Here is a 23,564-nt window from a genome sequence, read left to right on the forward strand (position 1 = left end):
CTTATGATCCTCCTAATGTTTCACTTAACTGCCTTAGAAATACCCCAGGGTAGGAGGAGGCTACCCCAAGATGTGTAGCTGAAGCTTAAGAAATTTCCTCAAGGTCAAAGCAGAGTTATTACAAATTTGCTTCCATTTGGTTGAGGACCATCTTGACTTTCTAGGATGAGTCCAACACATCTACACTGTAGTTGATGGGATTGCAGCTTTCCGAGAAGGTCCTCTGAAACTTCAGAGCATATTTCTTGGCAGGAAAAAAAAAAAGCAAGCACATGGTACAGATGCCCTCCACATGCAGAAGTGAAAAGAACAAAAACAATAGATACATTTGTTGAGTGCTTCTTACGTAAACTGTTCTATTCATATTATGTAGGTCATCTGATTTAATCTCCACCATAACTTTATCGTCAAAACTACTAATCTTCCCATTTTATAGATGAAGAACTGAGACACTGAATGGTTAAGAACATCCAAGGGCACAAGCTAGTAAATGGTAGACCCTGGGTGGTCTAGCAAAAGTTCATGTTCTTAACCACTGTTCTCTGAGGCCTATTAGGGTAAATGATCTTTCTGTGGTTTCCTCATTTAAGTTTCAAAGAAAAAAAAAGAGGAAGAAGAACGAATTCTTTTACAATACTTAAAAATTTCCTTTTGCAATTTTCTGGCTACTGTAGGAAATAGCTCTAAATACTAAAGAAAATTATAGTATTAAAAATAATGATGAGAACACTGTTTTCTAGATAAGGCAACTCATAGATTTATGAAAAATAAGTATTTCATAAATAGATGAAGGTAACAAATCAAATGAGACAGTGAGATCATTTTTATCTTTGATGGTGTGGAACCATTTTGTCTTTAATGTTTAAGTGAAGAAAGTGTCAGGTGAATAAGATCACTTAGATGGGAGGGTCCACAAACTAAGACCTGTAGGCCAGGTGCCTGCTTTTATGAATGAAGTTTTATTGAAACACAGCCACACCCAGTCACTTATGGATCAGCCATGGGTAAAGTTGAGTGTATGTGTGGTCCATAAAACCTAACATATGCACCATCTGGCTCTTTACAGAAAAAAACTTGCTGACCCCTGACATAGATGACAGTGAGAAAATAGAATTATGTTCTGAAAGTGGGCTGTACCTTATATCCATCATTTTCAGTAGTCTCAAAATGTAGAACTTCAATGGTATATTATTAATACCATTTGACACTGTTTAGAATTAGCACAAAACGCAAATAAGGGGAGTTCACAGATCAAATGGCAAACATTTATAATAAAGCATTGTTGCAGTTCTTCATTTGAAAGCCAAAGGCAATTCTTAAATAGGGTAGAATGAGTAGTTGCTCTGTGATCTTCCAACCCTCTGTCCATTCCTCTCTGATAGTTCTAATCACAAGTAATCATCATGATTATTCTTGATGTTTTTTCACTTTCCTTGCCTGCATTTCTTGATAACAGAAGATTTTTTTGGTAGCCTGGTGCTTAGCACAGTGACTGGCACATAGTAGTAGGTGAATAAAGAGCTCGGTGGCAAAAAGTTGAAGAATCCAAACACAGGAAGAGAGAGCAGCATGGGCACAATAGAGGGGAGGAGAGTTGGGCAGAATCCTGTCTCAAAGATGGAATGAACTAGCAGTAAACTCACAAGAATTGCAGCATCACTACTTTACCAAAGTGCAAATACAACCCGGGGGGAGCCGGGTAATCATGGCTGACTTTTACTGATTACTCATTACTTGCCAGAGACGCACTCCCCTCAGCTTCTCACAAACATTTATGTCCTTAATCTTCACAACTCAAGGAATTGGGCTCTGCTCTTCATTTCATAAGTGAGGAAACCACAGCTCAGAGAAGTTCTTTACTGTGTGTCAGGACACACAGCTAGAAAATGATAGAAAGAGGTTTAGACCCAGGAAGTCTGAATCCAGAGACAACACCTATAATAATTATGCTATATTGGTCTCTCTGTGGCTGTATCTATAACCTCGTCTTCCTTAGTAGTTTTCAAGATTCTATGGGAAGCTGTTCCTTGAGAATGCATCTTTCCACTCTTCCAATGAAAACCAATAGCCCATACCTAGTTTGTTTTATAGCTATTTATTTTACAGCCAACTCCACTAGTAACTGGCCTCTGTCTAATGAAGCACATCATTTGATCAGGGATAGTCATACTCTATTGTCTTTGTATTTCCAGCACTCCTTAAGAATTTCCTACCTCAGTTATGCTTTCTGTGTAATTAAAAATGTTATTTCAAATGTAGAAAAACTAGAAAAACTTTAGATATAGGTTCTTGCTGCTCAAATTTCCGTCTGAGGTCCATAGTATCATCCGGGAGCTTTTTAGAAGTGCAGAACCTTGGGCCCCACCCCAGACCTACTGAATCGGACTCTGCATTTTAACAAGATGATCAGGTGAATCCTACCCAGTTTAAAGTCTGAGAAATGTGGACTGTGCCATTACAGAGTGATTTTCATTGGTTCCCCCTAAAAAATACTAATTTAGTACCTACAGAAGTAATGAGTCAAGTTGATAAAAGCTTGATATGTTAAGGGCAAAGGCCTGATCCTAGCTGTGAAAAGAGCTGGTGGTTCATAGCCTGGACTGCACAATAGGATCACGTGGGGAGCTTTAAAAAACCCCAGAGCTATTCAGGATCTTCTGTGGTTCTCCTTAAATTTTAGTTTGTTTTTTTTTTCTATGTCTGTGAAGAGTGTCTTTGGAATTTTGATAGGGATTGCATTGAATTTATAGATGGTTTCATGAGGTATGAACATTTTATTAATATTAATTCTTCTGATCCATGAGCACAGGATGTCTTTCCATTTATTTGTGTCTTCTTCAATTTCTTTCATCAGTGTCTTACAGTTTTCAGTGTATAACTTTCTCACTTCCTTGGTTAAATTTATTCCTAAGTATTTTATTGTTTTTGATGCCATTGTAAATGGGATTGCTTTCTTTATTGACTTTTTCAGATAGTTGGTTTTACTGTATGGAACACAACTGATTTTTCCATGTCGATTTTGAATCCTGAAACTTCACTGAATTCATTTTTTAGTTCTAACAGTTGTTTGGTGGAGTCTTAAGGATTTTCTATATATAAGATCATGTTTTGCAGAGATAATTTTATGCCTTCTTTTCCAATTTGGATGACCTTTTTTTCTTTACTGATTGCTCTGGCTAGGACTTCTAATACTATGTTGAACAGGAGTAATGAAAGTGGGCACCCTTGTCTTTTTCCTCATCTTAGAAGGAAAGCTTTCAGCTTTTCACCATTGAATATGATGTTAACTGTGGGTTTGTCATATATGGCCTTTATTTTGTTGAAGTATGCTTCTTCTATACCACATGTACATGTGGCACAGAAATGAAAGTATGAAAATTCTGAATAGACATTTTCCCAAAAGACACATACAAAGGCCAATAGGTACATGAAAAGGTGTTCAACATCACTAATCATTAAGGAAATGCATATCAAAATCACAATGAGATATGACCTCATACCTGTTAGAATGGCAAGAGAAACAAATGTTGGTAAGAATGTGGAGAAAAGGAAACCCTTGCACACTGTTGATGGGAATGGAAACTGGTAAAGCCACGGTGGAAAACAGTATGCAGGTTCTTACAAAAGTTAAAAATAGAACTACCATCCATAATTTCCACTTCTAGCTATATACAGGAATCATCCGATTTTCAAAAGTTTGTGTTACACCTCTATGCTTTTATGAAAGACCTACATTATTACCTGCTTTTGCTAACTGAAAGAAATCTGAAGAGGATTTTCACTTTTACAGTAAAAGCAAAAAGCAAAAATAGTGTTCAGTGTTTTGGGTTTGTTTTTTGTTGTTTTGCTTTTCAGCAAGCTGTTATAGAGGCAGCGATACCCTAAGCAGCAAGAGTGGCCCTGCCAATCCCCTTCTATAGTCAGCATCCCAGCAGCAGCCACCGTGGCTTTGACTATGTATCTGTGCTTTATCTGCATTTATTTTGTGCATTCATTAGCAGATGTGTTCTAAAATATAAATAAAAGCTAGGGGAAGTTATTTTTTGGGTTTGGGAATGTTCAGGAATATTTTCATATGGATTAATAGTAATTGCTTTTTTCACTTTATGTCACTTTGGCTTACAAAAGAAATGCTCTACTTTCAGATAGCTGGGGAAACCTGTATGTGAAGGAAAGGAAGTCACTACCCCATAAAGATATCTGCACCCTCCTGTTTATATTATTCACAGAAGTCAAGAACGTGGAAACAACCTAAGTGTCCATTAGGAGATGAAGTGATAAAGAAAATGTGGCACATACATACAATGGAATATTATTCAGTCACAAAAAAGTAGTAAATCCTGCCAACATGGATGAATCTTGATGGCATTATGCTAAGTTAAATAAGTCAGACAGAGAGAAATACTGTGATCTCGCTTATATGGAATCTAAAACAGCTGAACTCATAGAAACAGAGTAGATTGGTGGTTGGTTCCAGGGCCTAGGGCTGAGGAAAATGAGGAGATGTTGGTTAAACTTCCAGTTATAAGAGGAATAAGTTCTGGGGATCTAATATACAGCATGGTGACCATAATTAAAAATATTGTATTGTGTACTTGAAATTTGCCAAGATAGTAGATCTCAAATATTCTCACCATAACAGCAAGAAGAAAAAAGATGGTAATTATGTGAGGTGAAGGATATGTTAACTAATCTTATTATGGTAAACGTTTTACCACATGTATACATGTATCCAATCACCACATTGTATATCTTAAATGTACACAATGTTCTATGTCAACAATATCTCAATAAAGCCAGGAAAATAATCAAACCCAGAACCCAGGCTGCTTACAACACCAATTAATTCAGAATCTCCAGGGGGTAGGATCTAGGCATCAGTATTTTTAAAAGATTCCTTGGTGATTCCAACATGCAGTAAAGGATAATCCTTCTTTTGGAGATGGGCTATTCACTGTGGAAGAGGAGTGAATGTGATTCTATTTGCTCGAGTCTTTCACATGAGATGATCTTTCTATCTGGCCCCCTTTACCCGGGTAACTGCTGGCAAAGATTCTCTCTTTGACCATACTTTAATCAGACTCTTCTAAGTCCCCTGCTCGACTAAGTCCGACTCAATCTTCCATCTTTTCCTTGTAGAGCCCACCTTTAGCAAGAATCCTGTCAAGCCAGTTTAGCCAGAACCCTCATCTCCATATCTGATCAACAACCTCATTCCCCAGCATTCCCAGGTGATATCTGATCACCTTGGCCTGCCTTCAGCAAGAATCCTATTTGATTAGTTTAGCAAGAATTATCCTACCATCTGAGTAGTTTTCCATCCACTGACCCCCATCCTGCTCCTCGGTTATATCCCCACTCCTTTGGCTATTCAGAGTGGAACCTGACCTCTCCCACTACAGAACCCACATTACAGGAATCTCCCTTGAAAACAGTCTTCCTTACCATCTTTAACAAGTGCCAGAATAATTTTTCTTTAACAATACTGCTCACCCTTAATGTCACACTGTAAACCTGAAATTTCCTCTCTTCTAGGAGGTCTGAGTTAGATGCCTTTCCTACACCCTCACAGCACTCCCTCTATTCCTCTTAACTGCCATCGTAATTTCCTGTGTACTTTTCTCTGTGTCCCATTTGACTCAAAATGTCATGATGGCAACACTGCATCCGCTTTGTTCAGCATGAACAACCGCAGCAGCAATGAACACTCACCGCATCCCACACTGTGTGTCACTCCCTGTGCACGTTATCTTAGCTAATCTGTTAAACCCGTATTGCCATCTCCATGTTACAGGTGACAATCTAAGGATGGGAAAATTAACTTGCCTCAGGTCACACTGCTAGGGAGCCCTTAATGCCAAATTCAGTTCCTGGCACATAACAGGGTATTCAATAACGATTTGCTGAGTGAAAGAATAAATGTATGAGTTACTTTCTTCTCCAGTCTGTCCACACCCTCTCTGGTGGGATTGAAGCCACACTGCGATTCCTTTCTCCCACTCCCCGCCCCCACCTCATACTTAGCAGAGCCCAGTTTGACATCTTCCAAGTTCTCATCCTCCTATGGAAGAACAGTAGCAACTGCTGACAAAAGGCTAGTTTTCCAGCTTGTTCAACAAAATGTACTTAAAGGAAAAATAAAATGAGAGGAGAGGCTGTGTGTGTGACATTTCCCAAAGTGTATACCTTCAGCTTACAGTCTCAAGCTGTTTTCCAACCTGAAGGTGGAGGACCCAGTATGGGAAGAGTAGGACATGGGATTGTTTCAAAGGATCCTTAAGTCCTCAGACACATTACACATTTTCTGAAAGTGGAAATAAACATTATTCTCCATTCCTAGATTACTGTTGGGTTGTAATGCTGTCATAGCAATAAAATGCTAGCTCTTTTAAAATTATTATCAAATCCACATTAGTTTCCCATCATCTTACTCACTAAGTATAAACAGCAACACTGATACATTTTGTGAGGTCCAGTGGGGTTTTTGAAGCTAGTAGTAGTAATAAAAATTCTAAGTATTTATTGGCTGGGCAGTGGATTGTAGATGCAGATTATCTCACTTAATTCAGCATCAACCCTTTCCTCCAATGCCTGGGAGGAGTGGTTCATAGCTACTCAAGCATTCATTGAGTCCCTACTGTGTTCCATGCATAATTCAAGTGGCTAGGGTGCAGTTCTAAGAAAAGAGATGTAGTTTCTGTCTTCATGGGAAGCTTAGAGAAATTACTCAAATATCAACATAAATACATCATTTAAAACTATGACAAGTGTGATGAAGGAAAGGTACAAAGTGCTATACAAATATACAATAGGGGAATTTGGGCTTGTTTGGGAGGGAGAGGATAAGAAAGGTTTTCTTGAAGGAATAACTAGAGAGAGGGAAGAAGAGTATGCATTCCTGGCAGAGGGAACAGCTTGTACAAAGGTCCTGAGGTGGAAGGAAGAGGATACATTTGAGAAAAAGTCAATATATCCCAGTGTGCTGAGAAAGATACCTCTGTCTTGGAAGAGCTGGGGCTCTTTGGATAGGGGTTTCTACCCTGGAGAACGAGACAGGGAAGGAGCCATTGGAAATTGTGTCCAAGCTAAGATGAGAAGGATTAAACTATTGAACTATGTGTCTGAACTTCCTCAACATGCCCCACAGTAGGGATGCAGGTAGTTCCAATGTGGCCCTCACTATACTGCCTGGTAGGTTTGCAGGTGGCAAATACCCTGATGAGGGGCCAGGAAAATTGGGTTTCAGCCCTAATTCTACCTCCTTTTCAATTAGGAACTGCTGGGGCTCTAAATGGCACTGGGACTCTATGGTATTGCATGTCAGGTGATTCTTACACATGTTGAAATTTTTGCAACACTAGTTTAGAACCTTGATCTTCAACCTTAGCTGCACATTGGAATCACCTGAAGGAGACTTAAAATTACTGCTGCCTCAGCCCCATGACTATGGTTTCAGATTTAATTGCTCAGAGTACAAGCTGAGCATCAAAAGTTTTAAAAGCTCCTCAGGTGATTCTAATTGTTCAACCAAGGTTGAGAACTATGGCTCTACAGACTAGTTCCCAAATGTCAGTCTATAATCAGCTGTATCAGAAGTACCTGGGGGCTTAAAAAGAAATCTCCAGTGTAGCTAGTACTGCTACAGAGGCTGCCAGTGCTATAGAGCAACCAGAGGCCATGCAGCTGTGTCTGTGGCCCCCACAAGACCATCCATCACTGTCTAGTTACTCAGCCAGCCAGGCACCAGTCAGGTACATTGGGTTTTGTGATGGTTTTCCTGGTCATATAACTGTCCTTTCTTGCAAAGCTCTGGAGTGGTGAGGTTGAACCTCCTAATCCTGTGAACATTCACGAGAGCAGTGATTCCCAGGCTTTCTCAACAATGTACCCCATTTCTTGGCACACTTACCACTAAATTCTTTTTTAAAAATTTAAATTCAATTAGCCAACATATAAATCATTGACCACCAAATTCTTTTTAAAGAAGAAAATTTTGGTGGAGAGCTACCCAACAAGGAAAGGACAGGTGGCTATTAAGATAGTAACATTTAACAAAATCCTGGCCATGGAGGAAATTTGCAATGATGTGGATGGAACTGGAGGGTATTATGCTGAGCGAAATAAGTCAATCAGAGAAAGACATGTACTATATGATCTCACTGATATGAGGAATTCTTTTTTTTTTAATTTTTTTATTGTTATGTTAATCCCCATACATTACAATATGAGGAATTCTTAATCTCAGGAAACAAACTGAGGGTTGCTGGAGTGGTGGGGGATGGGTGGGATGGGGTGGCTGGGTGATAGACATTGGGGAGGGTATGTGCTATGGTGAGTGCTGTGAATTGTGTAAGACTGTTGAATCATAGATCTGTACCTCTGAAAGAAATAATATATTATATGTTAAAAAAATAGAAGAAGGGGCGCCTGGGTGGCTCAGTCAGTTGGGCGTCTGCCTTCGGCTCGGGTCATGATCTCTGGGTGTTGGGATCGAGTCCCGCATCGGGCTCTCTGCTCTGCGGAGGGCCTGTTTCTCCCTCTCCCACTCCCCCTGCTCTTCTCTCTCTCTCTCTGTCAAATAAATAAAAAAAAAAATAGAAGAAGATAGTAGGAAAGGAAAAATGAAGAGAGAGAAATCGGAGGGAGAGATGAACCATGAGAGACTATGGACTCTGAGAAACAAATTGAGGGTTCTAGAGGGGAGAGGGGTGAGGGGATGGATTAGCCTGGTGATGGGTATTAAAGAGGGCACGTATTGAATGGAGCACTGGGTGTTACACGCAAACAATGAATCATGGAACACTACATCAAAAACTAATGATGTGGGGGAGGAGCAAGATGGCAGAGGAGTAGGAGACCTAAATTTCATCTGGTCCCAGGAATTCAGCTAGATAGGGATCAAACCATTCTAAACACCCACGAACTAAAAAGGAGATCAAAGAAAAGAATAGCAGCAACTCTCTGAACAGAAAAGCGACCATTTTCTGGAAGGTCTCTTCTGATTTCTTTAGTGAATATTTTTCTGGGGTCGTTGTTACCCTGTTAGCATTTTGATCTCTCATTCATCTATTCTCCTCTGAACAAAATGACAAGACGGAAAAAAATCACCTCAAAAAAAAGAACAAGAGGCAGTACTGACTGCCAGGGACCTAATCAATACAGACATTAGTAAGATGTCGGAACTAAAGTTCAGAATGACGATTATAAAGATACTAGCTGAGCTTGAAAAAAGCATGGAAGATATTAGAGAAACATTTTCTGAAGAAATAAAAGAACTAAAATCTAACGAAGTCAAAATCAAAAAGGCTATTAATGAGGTGCAATCAAAAATGGAGGCTTTAACTGCTAAGATAAATGAGGCAGAAGGGACAATTAGTGATAGAGAAGACCAAAAGATGGAAAATAAAGAAGCTGAGAAAAAGAGAGATAAACAACTACTGGATCATGGCAGAATTCGAGAGATAAGTGATACTATCAGACGAAACAACATTAGAATAATTGGGATCCCAGAAGAAGAAGAAAGAGAGAGAGGGGCAGAAGGTATATTGGAGCAAATTATAGCAGAGAACTTCCCTAATTTGGGGAAGGAAACAGGCATCAAAATCCAGGAAGCACAGAGAACCCCTCTCAAAATCAATAAAAATAGGTCAACACCCCGACATCTAATAGTAAAACTTACAAGTCTCAGAGACAAAGAGAAAATCCTGAAAGCAGCTAAGGACAAGAGATCTGTAACCTACAATGGTAGAAGCATTAGATTGGAAACAGACCTATCCACAGAGACCTGGCAGGCCAGAAAGGACTGGCAGGATATATTCAGAGCACTAAATGAGAAAAATATACAGCCAAGAATACTATATCCAGCTAGGCTGTCATTGAAAATAGAAGGTGAGATAAAAAGCTTCCAGGACAAACAAAAACTAAAGGAATTTGCAAACACGAAACCAGCCCTACAAGAATATTGAAAGGGGTCCTCTAAGCAAAGAGAGAGCCTAAAAGTAACATAGACCAGAAAGGAACACAGACAATATACAGTAACAGTCACCTTACAGGCAATATAATGGCACTAAATATCTTTATCTTTCAATAGTTACCCTGAATGTAAATGGGCTAAATGCCCCAATCAAAAGACACAGGCTATCAGATTGGATAAAAAAACAAGATCCAAAGATATGCTATCTGCAAGAGACTCATTTTAGACCCAAAGACACCCCCAGATTGAAAGTGAGGGGGTGGAAAACCATTTACCATGCTAATGGACACGAAAAGAAAGCTGGGGTGGCAATCTTTATATCAGACAAATTAGATTTTAAACAAAAGAAATGAGGAAGAACACTATATCCTACTTAAAGGGTCTATCCAACAAGAAGATCTAACAATTGTAAATATCTATGCCCCTAACATGGGAGCAGCCAATTATATAAGCCAATTAATAACAAAAGCAAAGAAACACATCAACAACAATACAATAATAGTAGGGGACTTTAACACCTCCCTCACTGAAATGGACAGATCATCTAAGCAAAAGGAAACAAGGAAATAAAGACTTTAAATGACACACTGGACCAAATGGACCTCACAGATATATTCAGAACATTCCATCCCAAAGCAGCAGAATACACATTCTTCTCTAGTGCCCATGGAACCTTCTCCAGAATAGATCACATCCTAGGTCACAAATCAGGTCTCAACTGGTAGCAAAAGATTGGGATCATTCCCTGCATATTTTCAGACCACAATGCTTTGAAACTAGAACTCAATCACAAGAGGAAAGTCGGAAAGAACTCAAATACATGGAGGCTACAGAGCATCCTACTGAAGAATGAATGGGTCAACCAGGAAATTAAAGAAGAATTTTAAAAATTCATGGAAACAAATGAAAATGAAAACACAACTGTTCAAAATCTTTGGGATGTGGCAAAGGGAATCCTAAGAGGAAAGTATATAGCAATACAAGCCTTTCTCAAGAAACAAGAAAGGTCTCAAATACACAACCTAACCCTACACCTAAAGGAGCTGGAGAAAGAACAGCAAATAAAGCCTAAACCCAGCAGGAGAAGAGAAATAATAAAGATCAGAGCAGAAATCAATGAAATAGAAACCAAAAGAACACTAGAACAGATCAACGAAGCTAGGAGCTGGTTCTTTGAAAGAATTAACAAGATTGATAAACCCCTGGCCAGACTTATCAAAAAGAAGAGAGAAATTACCCAAATAAATAAAATCATGAATGAAAGAGGAGAGATCACAACCAACACCAATGAAATACAAACAGTTATAAGAACATATTATGAGCAACTCTATGCCAGCAAATTAGACCATCTGGAAGAAATGGATGCATTCCTAGAGATGTATCAACTACCAAAACTGAACCAGGAAGAAATAGAAAACCTGAACAGACCTATAACCACTAAGGAAATTGAAGCAGTAATCAAAAATCTCCCAACAAACAAGAGCCCAGGGCAAGATGGTTTCCCAGGGGAATTCTAGCAAACATTTAAAGAATTAATACCTATTCTTTTGAAACTGTTCCAAAAAATAGAAATGGAAGGAAAACTTCCAAACTCGTTTTATGAGGCCAGCATTACCTTGATCCCAAAACCAGACAAAGACCCCATCAAAAAGGAGAATTACAGACCACTATCCCTGATGAACATGGATACAAAGATTCTCACCAAAATACTAGCCAATAGGATCCAACAGTACATTGAAAGGATTACTCACCAAGACCAAGTGGGATTTATTCCTGGGCTGCAAGGTTGGTTCAACATCCACAAATCAATCAATGTGATACAATACATTAATAAAAGAAAGAACAAGAACCACATGATCCTCTCAATAGAGGCAGAAAAAGCATTTGACAAAGTACAGCATCCTTTCTTGATCAAAACTCTTCAGAGTATAGGGATAGAGGGTACATACCTCAATATCATAAAAGCCATCTATGAAAAACCCACAGCGAATATCATTCTCAATGGGGAAAAACTGAGAGCTTTCCCCTTAAGGTCAGGAACATGGCAGGGATGTCCACTATCACCACTGCTATTCAACATAGTATTAGAAGTCCTAGCCACAGCAATCAGACAACAAAAAGAAGTAAAAGGCATCTGAGTCGGCAGAGAAGAAGTCAAACTCTCACTCTTTGCAGATGATATGACACTTTATGTGGAAAACCCAAAAGACTCCACCCAAAACTGCTAGAACTCATACAGGAATTCAGTCAAGTGGCAGGATATAAAATCAATGCACAGAAATCAGTGGCATTCCTATACACCAACAACAAGACAGAAGAAAGAGAAATTAAGGAGTCAATCCCATTTACAATTGCACCCAAAACCATAAGATACCTAGGAATAAACCTAACCAAAGAGGCAAAGAATCTGTACTCAGAAAACTATAAAATACTCATGAAAGAAACTGAGGAAGACACAAAGAAATGGAAAAACGTTCCATGCTCATGGATTGGAAGAACAAGTATTGTGAAGATGTCAATGCTACCTAGATCAATCTACACATTTAATGTAATCCCTATCAAAGTACCATCAACTTTTTTCAAAGAAATGGAACAAATAATCCTAAAATTTGTATGGAACCAGAAAAGACCCTGAATAGCCAGAGGAATGTTGAAAAAGAAAAACAAAGCTGGTGGCATCTCAATTCCAGACTTCAAGCTCTAATACAAAGCTGTCATCATCAAGACAGTATGGTACTGGCACAAAAACAGATACATAGATCAATGGAATAGAAGAGAGAGCCCAGAAATGGACCCTCAACTCTATGGTCAACTAATCTTTGACAAAGCAGGAAAGAATGTCCAATGGAAAAAAGACAGTCTCTTCAACAAATGGTGTTGGGAAAATTGGACAGCCACATGCAGAAGAATGAAACTGGACATTTCCTTACACCACACACAAAAATAGACTCCAAATGGTTGAAAGACCTAAACGTGAGACAGGAGTCTGTCAAAATCCTAAAGGAGAACACAGGCAGCAACCTCTTCGACCTCAGCCACAGCAACTTCCTAGAAACATCACCAAAGGCAAGGGAAGCAAGGGCAAAAATGAACTATTGGGACTTCATCAAGATAAAAAGCTTTTGCACAGCAAAGGAAACAGTCAACAAAACCAAAAGACAACCTACAGAATGGGAAAAGATATTTGCAAATGACTTATCAGATAAAGGGCTAGTATCCAAAATCTATAAAGAACTTATCAAACTCAACACCCAAAGAACAAAGAATCCAATCAAGAAATGGGCAGAAGGCATGAACAGACATTTCTGCAAAGAAGACATCCAAATGGCCAACAGACACATGAAAAAGTGCTCCACATCGCTCGGCATCAGGGAAATCCAAATCAAAACCTCAATGAGATACCACCTCACACCAGTCAGAATGGCTAAAATTAACAAGTCAGGAAAGGACAGATGTTGGTGGGGATGCGGAGAAAGGGGAACCCTCCTACACTGTTGGTGGGAATGCAAGCTGGTGCAGCCACTCTAGAAAACAGTATGGAGGTTCCTCAAAAAGTTGAAAATAGAACTACCATATGATCCAGCAATTGCACTACTGGGCATTTATCCCAAAGATAGAAATGTAGGGATCCAAAGGGGTACATGCACCCCGATGTTTATAGCAGCAATGTCCACAATAGGCAAACTATGGAAAGAGCCAAGATGTCCATCGACAGACGAATGGATAAAGAAGATGTGGTATATATATGTATACAATGGAATATTATGCAGCCATCAAAAGGAATGAAATCTTGCCATTTGCAATGATGTGGATGGAAGTGGAGGGTATTATGCTGAGCGAAATAAGTCAGAGAAAGACATGTACCATATGATCTCACTGATATGAGGAATTCTTAATCTCAGGAAACAAACTGAGGGTTGCTGGAGTGGTGGGGGTGGGAGGGATGGTGTGGCTGGGTGATAGACATTGGGGAGGGTATGTGCTATGGTGAGTGCTGTGAATTGTGTAAGACTGTTGAATCACAGACCTGTAACTCTGAAACAAATAATACATTACATGTTAAAAAAAAGAAGGTAGTAGGAAGGGTAAAATGAAGGGGGGAAATCAGAGGGGGGAGACGAACCATGAGAGACTACGGTCTCTGAGAAACAAAGGTTTCTAGAGGGTAGAGGGGTGGGGGGATGGGTTAGCCTGGTGATGGGTATTAAAGAGGGCATGTATTGAGTGGAGCACTGGGTGTTATACACAAACAATGAATCATGGAACACTACATCAAAAACTAATGATGTAATGTATGGTGATTAACATAACATAATAAAAAAATAATAAAGTAGAAGTTAATGTAAATATAAACACACATTTACAATATGCATATACATATATACTCAATTATGTGAAAATATCAAAGGTTTCAAAGCTTGTTGGTGGATATTCTCATTATATTTGGTTAGATTTGTCTCTACAGTTTTTTTCTATTACAAATTGTATTCATTAAATAATAGTATGTAAATTAAAAAAAACTAATGATGTAATGTATAGTGAGTAACATAAAAAAAATACAATCTTAAAAAAGAAAATTAAACACAATGTCCATAATGAGGCTCTGAGTGCTAATATTTCAGGAAGGTCGTTCAAGATGGCCATGTAGGAAGATCCAGAACTCATCTCTTCCCATGGACACAAAAAGTCTATAGCTACATAAAGAAAAATTCCCTCTGACAAAGACCTGAAAACTACCCAAACAAGCTTTTCCGTAACAAAGGATAAAAGGGACCCATTGAGATGGGTGGAAGAAGCAAAAGCATGGTTTTGCCAAAACCTCACCTACGGTCTGGCAAACCACAGTTAGGAGAGATCTCAAAAATATGGAACTAATCCCTGAAGAGCAAGGGGTTTGTGCCCCACATCAGGCACCCCAACCATTGGGACCTGCACCAGAGAGATGAACTTCCCAAATGTCTAGTGGAAAACCTACAGAATGTACATCCAGGAAAGCCATAGGGCAGTAGAACTCACCTCAAAAGAGCAGCAAAAAGGAAAAAAAAAAAAAGAATTTTAAAAAGTGAAGATAGCCTCAGGTACCGAGGGGACAGCATCAAGGGTAATATCATTCACATTCAAGGGGTCCCAGGAAGAGAACAGAGAGAGAAACGGAGGAAAAAAACTTATTTGAAGAACTAATGGTTGAAAACTTCCCTAACCTGGGAAAGAACACAGACATCCAGATCCAGGAAGCCCAAAACATTTCAAACAAGATGAACCCAAAGGACCCATACCTAGACATGGTATAATTAAAATGTCATAAGTTAAGGATTAAGAGAGAGCCTTAAAAGCAGCAAAAGAAAAACAGCTTATTATGTACAAGGGAACCCCCATAAGACTATAAGAAGACCACACAGTAAAAACTTTGCAGGACAAAAGGGAATGGCACAATATATTCCAAGTGCTGAAAGGAAAAAGCTGCCAAGAATAGCTACCTGGAAAGGTTATCAGTCAGAATTGAAGGAGAGATTAAAAAAAAAAAAAAGAAAAAGAAAAAGAAAAGAAAAAAAGAATTGAAGGAGAGATAAAGAGCTTTCCAGAAAAACAAAAGCTAATGCTAAAAAAAACAAAACACTAAACTAGTCTTATAATAAATGTTAAAGTGACTACTTTCAGCTGAAAAGAAAGGGCACTAATTAGTAACAAGAAAAATACAGAAGTAAAAATCTCACTGGTAAAGGTAAATACACAGTAACAGTAGTGGATTAATCACTCATTAAGCTAGTATAAAGGTTAAAGGACAAAAGTAGGAAAAACAATTCTAACAACAATTAAGGCAGACACAAAATAAAGAGATGTAAAATGTGACATCAAAACATAAACTGCAGGGGGCAGTTAAATGTAGAGATCTAGAGCTCATTCATACTTAACCTGCTATCAACTTGAAATGGGTTGTTTTATGTAAAGAGGCTATTATTTATGAGCCGAGCCTCATGATAACCACGAAGCAAAAGCCCATAGTAGATACAAAAAGATAACAAGAAAGGAATCTAAGCAGAACACTGTAAGAAGTCATCAAACCGCAAGGGAAGAAACCAAGAGAAGAAGAAAGGAACAGAGAGAAGCTATAAAACAACTAGAAAACAATGAACAAAACGGCAATACTGCATACCCATCTATAACTACTTTAAATGTAAGTGGACTGAACTCTCTAGTCAAAAATATAGAGTGGCTAAATGGATGAAAAACACAAAGACCTATCCATATGGTGCCTACGAGGGACTCACTTCAGAGGTAAAGATACACACAGCCTGAAAGGGAAGGGATGAAAAAAGATGTTTTATGCAAATGGAAACCACAAGGAAGCCGCGGTGACATTGGAATACAGTATGGAGGTACCTCCAAAGAATAAAATAGAACTACCATACAATCCATCAATTCTAGCTCTGGGCATTTATCTAAAGAAAACAAAAACACTAATTCAAAAAGACACATGCACCCCTATGTTTATTGGAGCATTATTTACAGTAGCCAAGATATGGAAATAACCTAAGTGTCCATTGATGGATGACTGGATAAAGATGTAGTGGCCCTATATACAATAAAATACTAATCAGCTATGAAAAAGAGTGAAATCTTGCTGTTGTGACAACATGGGTGGACCTCAGGAGTACTAAGCTAAGGGAAATAAGTCAGACAGAAAAAGACAAATAGTAGATGGTTTCTTTTCTACCTGGAATCTAAAACACAAAATAAATGAACAAACAAAACAACACAAAACTCACAGATACAGAGATCAGATTGGTGGTTGGCAGAGGGGAGCGGACTTGGGATAGGCAAAATGAGTCAAGGAATTCAAGAGTGAAGAAATTCCAGTTATAAAATAAATAAGTCATGGGTTGTAATACATGGTGACTATAGTCAATAATATTGCATTGTAAATTTGAAAACTGCTAAGAAAGTAATCTTAAAAGTTCTCATCACAAGAAAAAAAATGTTGCAAATTTGTTTGGTGACAGATGGTAAACAGACTTACTGTGGTGATTATCACACAATGTATACAAATGTTGAATCATTATGTTGTACCCCTGAAACTAACACAGTGTTGCATTGCAATTAAAAAAAAGAAAAGAAAAGAAAAGAAATCAGCCCTATACCAGACCTAGTGTGTCAAAATTTCTAAGAATGGGCCCCAAGAATGGGTACTTTAAAAAAGTTCTCCTGGCACTTAAAAACAAAAATGGAAGCACCAAGGGATATTTGGTATTTTGTTATTTGATGGGTTTGATTTCCCAAACCTAAGCCCGGATTTAGATTCGTAGATCTCTTAGACTCGTAGATCTCAAACTAATCCGATTCAGTCTGGAATGGGGCCTGAGATTTTGCATTTCTGAAAAGCTCCCAAGGTGCTGTAGCTCTCTGAGAACCACACTTTGAGTAGTAAAGTTCAGGAAATGCAAATGCAAGAATGAGTGGCTTTTCTCCAAAATCTGCCCAGGGCTGCACCTGAAATCAACTGGCATATGGGGACCTTATTTGCAAGTCCCTCTCCCCATACCAAGTCATTTTTCAGGGCAGAGATTGGGTCTTTGTTATCCCTACATATTTCCATCTCAACACAGTCCTCAGCACATTAGGAGCACGATAAATGGGCTTTGAATTGAATAAATACCATGATGTCCTTAGGGTCCAAGCTGTGGAACCAGCTGAAGGTGAGACATTGGAATAATGCAGGCCTTCTGCCACTTCCAGTCATAAACTCCAATTGGATAAGGTCCAATGCGAAGCTGTGTGTTACCAAAGCCTGCTCTGTAGGGGGAAGGGTCAAAGCAGGCCTCTGGAATATTAATAATTCTGAGCGGTGACCACAGCTATGATATTTACAGACCCATGAAGCACAGGGGACAGCCTGAGTTTGTGCACACAGCTATAGACTCCAAGGACTTATTCTGCTCCAAATGGAGCATGTATATTGCCCAAGGCTGCCAAAAGCCATACGGTTCATTAGCTTTTACTATAGAGAGAATGCGCCAGGTCTGGTGCTAAAATGACATGAGGAAGCACATTTGACAGCAATGGTCAAAGGAAAAAGCACAGTGGGAGCAGAACTGTTCTGTGGGCCATTGCTCACGCCTTTGGAACAGGAGAAAAATACCTCTGTCTCTCCATTTGGAGGCCCAGGCTGGGTGGAATCTGACAAGGACTTATGACTTTAGAAACTTTTTTCAGGGATTTGGTTTCTTCCCCTGGATTCTACTTGCATGGTGATGGATGTTTTTTTCCTGAATATTTTTTGATACTATGACTATTTGTGTGGTTTGTGAGTTACATATTGTGAGAGGGTCAGGAGACAGAAAGGAACACAGAGAGAGAAAGCACCAGAAAGAGAGAGAAACAGAGAGCTAGAGAAGGTTAGGAGGAAGAAAAAGAAACACAATTGTAAGTAGATGGAAAAAGGCAGAGAACAGTAGGGAAAGGTGTGGGGAGTCAGGTAAGGGTAGAGGGAAGGAGGGCACCAGGCCAGGGTTCCCCCTTCCTTTTGATTCTTTATACTCAAGGATGGTCAATGTGTCCTTCAAAAGGTACTTATAGGACTCACCTTAACCCCTACAGGAGGCACAGAACTAGCATGTTGGGTCCTGCCCTCAGCCCTAATCACTCACTTAGGGTTCTCACCATGAACTCTCACTCCTGTATTTTTTCTGCCACCATCACTCTCACTTTCTGGCTCAGGGGCATTTACATTTTATGGGTTAAAACTCATTAGTGGTTGGAATAATTAGGATCTAGTCTCTTAGCAAGCTTGACAGTTACAATATTGTTATCTATATTCGCTACACTGTGCATTAGATCTCTAGGGCTTATTTACTACTTGTTGCAAATGTGTATCTTTAAACTACATCCAACCTATCCCCCAACCCTGCATCCCCTGGAAACCATTTTACTCCCTGTTTTTACAAGTCTGGCTGAAAAGAAATGATACTTAATGACACGATAGAGGTGCTAATTATCCTTACAGTGGCAATCATATTATAATACATAAATGTTTGAAATCAACATGGTGTACATCTTAAAATTACACAGTGTTAAATGTCAAATATATTTCAATAAACAAAAAACTTCCTCAGGCTATTAGAACCCCACTTTATCTGACCCTGCCACACTGAAATCTCCTTACTGGGTTTCCCCCAAGCCTTCAGGAATCTTCTCCGCCCACAGCCTGTGATAAGACCTCATCCCGTGCTTCCCACACCTCCCCAACCCATCTGATGTTTAGATACCACATGGAATGTTACCAATAGCTCCCTGTTTCCCAAAGTGTGTGCCCTGAACTAGCTGCTTCAGAATCACAGGGGTAGGAGTAGAGGAGGAAGAAGAAGGGAAGGGTTTTTTGTTTGTTTGTTTTGTTTTGTTTTGTTTATCTGCAGATTCCTGGATCCAGTCTACCTAACCCTACTAAACCAAACTGGGGAGGAGGGACTTCAGAAAGCATTTCTAATTTCTGACCCACAGATTCTGATAATGGGACAGTTTGAAAACTTCAATGAGACTAGCCCTTCAGGCTTCCCAAATTCGTCCTTCTTCAAGACTCAAAAGATCAGAGACCCACCCCTCCTTCCCCCACCACACAGTGTCCTGTCCAGAACCTGGGCCAGACACACAAATCACTGAAACCCTCCAGCCCTACACTTTCTCATCCAAGAGCCGGAGGCGGCGTCTAAGTCCTGAAGAGGAACAGGGGCAGGACAGGTAATAAGCACAGGAGTGTGGCTAGCCTAATGGGAACTAGGGGAAGCTACAGGCTGCATGCTCTGAGGGCACCACACCTCCTCCACTGCAGTCAACTGTGGCTGGGTGGAAGTGCCACCCAGAGATGCCAAATATTCTGAATTTTTAAGGGATGCCAGTAATCTAGATTTTTATGTAAACTTTTCTGATTTTTAATTTCTGGCTAAGAATTTTTTAAGGGGCCAAACAAATACATGTGGGGGCACATTCAGACTGTGAGTCCACATTTGCAGCCTCCAGACTAGAGCTCCTCTGGGTTCTGGGGTATGTTGACTCTGAATTTAGTTGTAAATTAGTAAGTTGTTCTGCTGCTGATTGGAGCATCTCTGTTGTCCCCTCTCCTTTCCAGGAAAAAACAAAGTTTCTGACTACCCCCCAGCCCCAGGCAATGGGTATATGATTGCTGGAACATGTTAGACCAATGGTTCTCAGACTTTAGCACACATCAAATCACCTGTAGGGCTTGTTAAAACATAACTGACTGGCCAAAACCCCAACGTTTGTGATTCAGAAGATCTGAGGAAGGGCCTGAGAATTTGCACTTTTGACAAGATCCTGGGTGATATTGCTGTTATTGCTGCTCAGGGTCAACACTTTGAGAACCACTGCTCTAAAACCCTACTTACTACCTAATGTGTTTTCTTTGCCCTTAGGTCAGCACTCAGTCCTTAGCTTCTCTCTCATTCCTGAGTCATTTCAACAACAGTCACTTTGAGCCTTTCTGGGGTTGCTCCCATGATCGAGTGCAGTTTGACGATCATAACTGTCATTGTTGAGTGTTTGCTGGGTGCCAGTGATTCATCTAAGCTCTTCACTGTATTAACCTTAATCTTCATCATGACTCTCTCAGGGAGGCATTGTCACTCCCAGTTTCTATAGGAGGAACTGAAGCCCAGAGAAGTTAAGTAACTTGCCCAAAGTCACACAGTGAGTGGCAGAGTGGGAATCCAAACCCAGAATGTCTGACTTCAGAGCCTGTTTGTCCTAGTAGTCACAAACCAACCTGGGACACTTTTGAGAGCAAAAGGAGACCCCATTAATAATTACATCTAGACAACAGAGGTAAATCACAACTCTCACAGGCAAACTGGGACATAATTTTCTATGTATTCTGTCATTCCAAATGTACTCTTTGAGTAGTCTACAACTTTGTGAAAAGGGCACAGACTTTTCAGCTATTTACATTAGAGTTCAGTTGAGCAAAAATGTGAAAGGACCTAGCTCAGGGCCCACTACACTGTAGGAACTCAACAGATGTCTGTTTCCTTCAGTCAAGCTTCTAAATCCTTACTGGCGAATATAGGCAAGTGTAATATATAACCCTGATTCTTGAAGCCTTCAGAGTATAGTGGATAGAAAAAAATTTAAGACCTGAGGGAGTCACCCTCTCTGAACTCTTATGCTGAGCCATGGATTATTAGTCTTAGTATGATCTTTTAAGGGTTTGCATTGAGATTCTTCTTTGTAATATTCCAGACAACAAAATAAAGAAAAATCCTTATTTTATGTATTTATATATTTTTAGTTTTGTATACTCTGTCATTATTTTGCTCACAAACCCCTAAAGAACCCAGTGAGGACTTGATTCTCCAGGGCTCAGCAGTATAGCCGGAGAAACTTCTGAGGAGAATTGGCCTGTGGTTTTCGAGAACTTATGAATTTAGGGATTTTGAACAAAATCCTGCCCATCACAATGATTTTTACAGTAAGAGCAACAGCTGCTGGGTACTTAGTCCTCCTGATTTATGTAAAAAGGAAGGGCAGTTTCATCATACTTTTGCTCAGTCCTAAGAGCAGGAAATTCTAAACAGGCTCAACACTGCCCTCTAGTGTGCGAAAGGGGCAGATGTGGGGATCATAGAGCGTTCGTTCGTGCCAAAGCCAGCTGGAAGACTGGAGAAGCGGGAAGAAACTTCTTGTATCTGCAGAAGGTCTTTGAATTAATAAATATCCAAGTGCCCTAAAAGAATATACAAATAAAAAGGTCTATTATGGTGCTTCCCATAGAATATAATGTTCTGTGAAGCACCAGTCCCCCATGATAATCCATTCCCACAGCCCCTCCCAGGGCCCATGGTTAAGGAGTTTTCTGCACATATGCTCCCAAACGCCAACTACAGGAGTTAAGTGTCCAGTAAAGGCTCAAACAGTAAAGGCTCTGGGAAGTTATGCAAGTGATGAAATCCCACTTCCCACACATATGTGACCACTGAACATTTTTCTGTTTTGTTTTCTTATAAATCCATGTCATCTCTTTGGACAACAGCTCATGGAGCATACTTTGGACAATGCTAGAGGAAAAACCACAAGGTTCTTGCCTCAAGCCCTCTATATGATGAAAGAATTCATGTCCCATAGGCTTTGATGGATCCACTTCACTTGCGAAGATTGAAAATAGTAAATCAGTAGAGCTGACTAAGGTACAAAAGGGCAGAAGAACAGGTGATGACAGAAACCAAATACCTAGTCCATGGCACCAAGGACTGGAAGGTCCCACAAAAGGCTGAGAGGCCATCCAGCTCCTTCCCACCCCCCACCCTACTTAGTCTTTAGGCAGGACACAAAGCTTCTCACAGTTCTCCTAATGCATCGTACTCACTCTCTATCTAAGTTCAACTGAGGCTGAGTTCAAGTGTCCCCTTCTTCAAATTTTCTCATGACTTGAGGTACATCAAACACCTACTATGTGCACAACATAGCACTAGTAATACAGATCTGAAAGACAAAGAGTGTACTCTCAAGGAGCTCATAATTTTTACCACTGGAGGGAGACGTGAAGAGCAGAAGACACAAGTTCTGTTCTAAGGAAGACCTCAACAGATGAAGATAGAGTATGTTGCAAATACATTGTCTTTTAGAATACATCCAACAGGGTTCTTAATGTGATCACATGGAATTCCTAGAATAAACAAAGCCTTCCTCATGGTAAGCATTCTGTAGTTACCAAGCTTGCATTGTTGTTGTTGTTACTACTACCATATCATATGTTACATTTCTTTTGAATTATTTTATTCTAATTTTGCTGTCCAAGAAAATAGAAGGGTAAGATGCTAATCCACTCTACAAGTGGTTTAGTTGGTGAAATCACTCCTTCACTCAGTGACTGGCAAATACCAAAGCCAGTGACACTTGATTTCTCTAAGTGTAAAGTGATGCTACCAATAACTCTCTTTTTGGCTGATTCCACTGATTCATCAATTTTTTCCTTCATTCATTTAACCAAGTACTTATGGAGTTCCCAATATGTGTCAGACTTTGTGCCAGGGACAGGGAATATAGTAATAAATAAGACAGATATGGTCTCTGCCCTCCTGGAGCTTGCTATATTCCAGGATTTGGGAGAAGATTTAAAATGAAATTATGAGGGCGCCTGGGTGGCTCAGTCGTTAAGCGTCTGCCTTCGGCTCAGGTCATGATCCCAGGGTCCTGGGATTGAGTCCTGCATCGGGCTCCCTGCTCAGTGGGAAGCCTGCTTCTCCCTCTCCCACTCCCCCTGCTTGTATTCCCTCTCTCGGTGTCATTCTCACTATCAAATAAATAAATAAAATCTTTTAAAAAATAAAATAAAATGAAATTATGTTATATGAATATATTTTGTGACATATAGGTCTGGATAAATGTAGAGTATTATTACAATTTAACAACTCATCAAGAGTACTGCTGTTAAACTTCTCCTGTTTCTGGAATGGAGAATACCATTGGGCTTACTTGGCACTATGGTTTCACAAGCACCTTCAGAAATGTCTGCTGAGTGAATTAATGAGTGGAGGAATTAATTAAAAGTATCATTACTGAAATTCCATTTGCTGCATAAGTAGTA

General features: G+C 39.6%; 1 protein-coding gene across 5 annotated transcripts in view; it reads left to right on the forward strand.

Moving 5' to 3' along the window:
- LOC144382410 (uncharacterized) overlaps positions 1-23,564 on the forward strand; it is a 162,715-nt gene that overhangs the window by 80,897 nt on the left and 58,254 nt on the right. Inside the window, exon 3 of one of the 5 annotated variants that reach the window (XR_013449324.1) lies at positions 4,146-4,820. The exons of the other annotated variants lie outside the window; for them this stretch is intronic. The gene's annotated coding sequence lies outside the window, so the exon portion shown is untranslated. Of the gene's footprint in view, positions 1-4,145; positions 4,821-23,564 lie in introns of those variants that run through there. 5 annotated transcript variants of the gene reach the window in all.

Source organism: Halichoerus grypus, chromosome 6, assembly GCF_964656455.1.
Source record: "Halichoerus grypus chromosome 6, mHalGry1.hap1.1, whole genome shotgun sequence".
NCBI lineage: Eukaryota > Metazoa > Chordata > Mammalia > Carnivora > Phocidae > Halichoerus > Halichoerus grypus.